Source organism: Coregonus clupeaformis, chromosome 2 (genome assembly GCF_020615455.1).
Source record: "Coregonus clupeaformis isolate EN_2021a chromosome 2, ASM2061545v1, whole genome shotgun sequence".
NCBI classification, from domain to species: domain Eukaryota; kingdom Metazoa; phylum Chordata; class Actinopteri; order Salmoniformes; family Salmonidae; genus Coregonus; species Coregonus clupeaformis.
Window position 1 is genome coordinate 2,481,870 of NC_059193.1, and position 5,969 is coordinate 2,487,838.

Sequence of the window (5,969 nt, forward strand, 5' to 3'; positions counted from 1 at the left end):
CTAGCCACCGTGCTTCTACATCTGCATTGCTTGCTGTTTGGGGTTTTAGGCTGGGTTTCTGTATAGCACTTTGTGACATCTGCTGATGTAAAAAGGGCTTTATAAATAAATGTGATTGATGTCATCAATCTTTGGTTCATTATTAAAGTGTTCTCTGCTTCTCCAGTAAAGAGCTCCATTTCTGGTCATGGGATTTACACAGATTGAGCAATCCTTTCCACCTCTCTTTACTGTACATGTCCATCATATTTTCTAAACATAGATCTAAAAAGTTATATGTCAAAAAAGGGGCATCAAAGAAGAATCAAACAGTATACTCTAACTTCACCATCAAATAATCTTACTGTACCATCACGGACGAGCCAAATATGAAGTAAAGCTGCAGTGATGTGTATTTATGGATGCCAAGGGATGCCAGGCTTCCCCAAAAAATTGACCAACAAAAGAAGAAGAAAACATAAATAATATTTTATCTTTCATCTCTCTGTGTTTCATAATTTTCCTTAAATTCACAACAGGCTGAATGTATCTCACCGGAGAAAGCATCAGAGTGAGCGAAACAGCGCCCCTCTGTCTCTGTATGTGTAGCCCATCTATCTGATGCTGTCTGGTCAAAAAGAGTATGACATTATTGCCACCCATAGAATTAAATGCAAGGGAAGCCAGCAAGCATTTGGCCTCCCTTGATAAAAAGGTATAAAATAACAGCCAATCATCACACACACACGCACGCACGCCACACACACACACACACACACACACACACACACACACACACACACACACACACACACACACACACACACACACACACACACACACACACACACACACAGACACACACACACAGACAGAGAACTTCTGAGTGTAATGTTTACTGTTAATATTTATTGTTTATTTCACTTTTGTTTACTATCTACTTCACTTGCTTTGGCAATGTTAACATACGTTTCCCATGCGAATAAAGCCCTTAAATTGAATTGAATTGAAATTGAAATTGAAATTGAATTGAGAGAGAGAGAGAGACAGAGAGAGAGAGAGAGAAAGAGAGATTGAGAGAAAAATCAGAACCACAGACAGCCGAATCATATTTAGCTTACGTTGATTGGACTAAATCGTTTTTGGTATCTTTTAGTTGTCACTGTAATAGACTAAGCAGAGGTGATTTGATGATGTTGAAATGGTGTTGGAATAGTGGAGGCAGCTCCTGTTTTCTTTGCGATTTGCGGTAACTCTAAATCAGTAGTTGTTTAGTGGTCCAAATATGTCTGAAACATTAACTTGCTTGACCATGCTGTAGGTCATCTAACTGTCTGTTACTGTACATGCATTACATTTACATTTTAGTCATTTAGCAGACGCTCTTATCCAGAGCAACTTACAGTTAGTGAATGCATACATTTATTTTTTTCATACTGGCCCCCCGTGGGTAACGAACCCATATCCCTGCCGGCCAAACGCTCCCCTACCTTGGACGACGCTGGACCAATTGTGCGCCGCCCATGGGTCTTTGTGCGCCAATGCAATATGCATTGTGGAGTTCACTGGACAGAGGTTGCTATCCGGTTTTGTGATAAAACAAAGGTGTGATTGAAGTTATTCTGCCACTGTGCCTATTTACCCACGCACCGCTACTGTAAAGCTGTACTATTTTAAAGAATGATACACAGAAATGCCCAAGTTTAGTAAAACTCCTCAAAAGAGTTGCGTGGCTAGAGGTAAAAAATGCATGTAGGAGACCTCCACGGAGTGGGATTAGGCAGCCATGTTCAAGTGTTAATTGGACTCCGAACGAGTTTGCGAATCTCTTTCACCTCTAGTGACTCGTTTTCGCCGAGATGTCTGGAAACATGCTCTTTGGGAAGAGATGGACCTTTAGCTCACTCCCCCAAATGAGTTTGGAATTCACCGCTGCTAATCCTTTTGACCTAACACTCGAGGGGTTAACTGCTTCCTGTTCTGACTCAAGCTGAATCACTGTGCTGGTGTTAAAATGTATTTCTCACTGGCCGGGCGTTGATGGAGAGTTTGGCCAGGTGCTTGTTAAGGTAAGGTATGCGCTAATGCTACAAATGCTAATTTGACACAAACACTAATTTGACACAATTTGTCTTAAACTGTATTCGCAAAATATAAAGGTGCATAAATAGCTTTATTTACCGTCTTATGTGGCCAAACAAAGTTCATAATTTTGTTGTAGCGGGGAATAGAGATTTTCCGTGTCAGCCTATAGTCTGGAGCCTTCCTTGTGGTGGCTAGTGGAGGTTGTTAGGGGCTCTGGACGGTGTCTCAGCTAGCTTGACTTTGATGTATAATGGTAGCAACAGGGGAAGAGGCAGAGACAACGGGGCCCCATTCGCAAACAGCAGGGGCGGACGAGAGGGGGATCACAGCTTTCTGTTTGGAGTCTACGTCTGGGAGGGAAGAGATGACACTGTGACATAACAAGGCTTTTCAGTAAGGGGTTGTTTCTGGGGTGTTTCATCAGCCACTGCTCTGGCAGGGTAAGGCAGGGCCGGGCCCCAGAGGACCACCAGTCTGCTTTGGTGTATCCTGGTCCCCCCCTAGTCTCATAGAGCAGAGCAAGGAGCCATGCTGAAGAAGACGCCTTAGGGAACAATATGAATCGATACGCTGTGTGTGTGTTTGTGTGTGTGTGCACGCGCGCATGTGTGTGTGTGTAGACTATTGTGTGTGTGTGTAGACTATTTGTGTGTGTGTGTAGACTATGTTTGTGTGTGTGCATGTGTGTGTGTGGACTATTTGAGTACGCAAGCAAGAGAGAGCATTCATAATTAACGATGGTAAACACTAGATAGTGGGTCTAATGATTTTGTGTTGACCTCCCTTTATTAATGGCTGATCCTGTATAATGAGTAAAGGGGAAGTACAACAGCACTCTGTTCAGTATTTATCAGTTTATCCTGCTAACTTGGATCAAAGCCGATCGCTAGACCCATTGGCAAGCAAGGGCTATAAAAATAGCAAATCTGTACATTTCTATTCCATGTGTAAAAATGTATTGACTGAAATGAGTCAGAATATCTTAGCCATGCAAATTCACTCTCGATACAATTCTTGGAACAAGAAAGAAAATCGTACTTGCAAAGACAAGGTTTGACCCGAAGGAGCCCTAATTCTCAGTCTGGATGGAGACGAGCGTAACGTTTATTCGGCACTAAGCGGTTTGAAACAGGCAGAGGCTACCTGGAGTTGTACAATTTAAAATGCAAATCTACACTTTCTATTATAAAATGTTTTGCTACTCAACATGACCCAGGCTTATGCCAGCACCATTAACCCTGGGAACGGGGGGATCAATCAATCGATTACTGGACTTTATCCCTAACCCCCAACCACAGACCCAATACTTGGTGTCCAATTTGTGTCTTCATCCAAGAAATGCACAATCCACACTTTTCTCCCCCAGCTCTCCTGATAGCTAGATTTAATCTCGGCCGTGTCACTCTTGGCAGTGCCCCCGGCCCTCCTCCTTATTGATTGGACAGGGGCTTACAGGGTGGGGTGCGGTGGAGGAGGGGTGATTGTTATCGAGCTGGACGTGGGAGCCACCGGGGTCAATGAGATGCACCCATTAAAGATTACGCACGGCATTAATACGGTCGCACCCTCCCGTACGACTCCTCCTCCAGCACGACTTTAGAATAATGGCCTCTCAAAGGAAGGTTGACGCACACGGTCCTCTGTATCCGCCGAGTCACAAACATCAAGTATCTTCTCTATTTTCTATGAATAAAACAGTAATGTAGTAAAATTAACAATTGGAGGAAACCAGTAAACAGCAGTCATCTCTGGAGGTGGCAAAGGTATAGTTTGGAGTATTTAGAGTTGATTCTATTGGTTTTATTTGTACTGTAAAACTTTGTGCCTTGTTGTTCTAAAGGTGCTTGCTATGAATCAGACCTAAGCCATGCTGCTGTGGAGACGCTTGCTCTACTGAGCAAACTCTGCCCCGGGTCTCCCCGTGGCCATCGCATGAACAACCTGTCTGCATGTATTGTCAATGAGCTAGTTGGATTTTACCACTGCAGCCTAAGCCATAGAAAAATACAGCAACCTCGGACGTTTACAATCTCCCCACACATCGATAAATGCTTCATGGGACACGCAATGCTCAGCAAACCCAAGTAGAACATTGAGACAACAGTCATGTGTCAGGGTTGGGTTTCACAACAGATCTCCCTTTCAAGTCTACATTGTTAATGTTTTTAATCACCACTGTCCGGTCATTTCAATTGACTAATGTCCTTGCCTGATGCTTTTGATATAAATCACCTAGGCCATTTAGTGTAGAACCGCTTGACTATGCTGTTAAATTAAGCATTTTGTGAGTGATTAATCTTTACCGGTCTTAAATTGCTTTAAGTAGGAGTCAATCTTTATTGCTCTGTATTAGCATAAATCTCAAATCTCTTCCAAAGCCCACCTTTCCCACTCTGTCTATATGCTATACATTGTTCAACATGTGAAAGGATGAAGAACAAACAAATTATTTGTTCAACTAATTACGATTTTGCTGTGATCTTTGAAGCCTCCACGCAGGCAAAGGTAACATCGCAGAGCAATGGGCAAATGCACACTAAACAAGACTACAGTCATGATTTTCTCTCCTCATAAGGACACTCTGACCTCATTCCTGCCTGAGGAATTATAGTGATGCAATCCACGTTCCAAAACCAGTGAGTCATCCTGGGATCTTACTGAATAAAAAGGTCTAAATTCCAGTAAAACTAGTTGTGTCTAACGGTATCCATGTCAAGCAAACGTCAACAGCACTGGGAGTGTTAATTTACCCCCCAAAGAACCCAATGATTCGAAATGGTGAACTCTCCTTTCAACTAACTCTTCAGTGCTTGCCTCACCTGAAGCATGCGCTGCGTATTTATTATTTAGAAAAATTCTTGAAAGTGAATTACAAATGTTCCATTTTAAACTGGTTTCACACTGTAATTTGAGCCCAATACACAGTTTAACATTGTGTCCTATATAATATCCATTCTGTATAAATGTGTATAAAGGAAAGTTGCATGTAGTTAATTGAGAATCTATAAATAAGTAATAGGTGCCAGAACACATAGGGGTTTTCTCAATAACATCCTTTACTGTGAGTGACATATTCACGTTTTGAAAACTGCTGATTGATCAGAGAAATACAATTCCAAATATGCAACCATGACAGCTCAGATGTCCTTCTGGGAACTGCCAGTAGAATCAATTCTTCATTTTGTATGACAGAAACGATTTGGCGAGATGAGATCCAATTTCGAATTACATTTTATATCTGGAGAAAGATAATATCCTATAGGCCTATACAATGTTGACGCTATTTTTCATGTAGTGGCCTACAAAGCAACATTTGTAATATTTTTTCATTCATTTATGTAAAAGAGAACAGAAGGCAATATCACTTTTTCAAATAAAGTGCTTGAAGCAAAATCAATCCTTTTAACAAAATTGCTGCTGCAAGTATGAAATCAAACTACTTTCAAAACAAACTGGATTAGCTTGGGGAGCCAACACAAGTCTTCAGGTAACATTCTCCACTGAATCACCTTGTGTTGGCTCCCCAAGATAATTCCTAGAGTTTAGCTCAACAGGCTAACAGTTTCATCACATTTGCATTAAACTGATAAGCAAAAGCACTCAAATCTAATGCTGTTTGTTCTCAAAGGTCATTAAAGGTTGAAGGAAATATATGGCATATATCGTAGCTGGAAAATAATGTTTGTGACGCATTGAAATCTATACATTTTGCCTACGAGGTAAAACGTAATAATTCAACTTGTAGCAACTCACTGTCTACCCTATCCTACTGTCCATCCCACACTGTCTGACCCTAGCAGTTCCCTGAATCTTCATGAAGGTAATTGGTATCAGCGGTGGGATTCACCTCTCACCCTGCACGTAATAAGGGAGTTCAGTTCACCAATGCCACATATCACATCCAG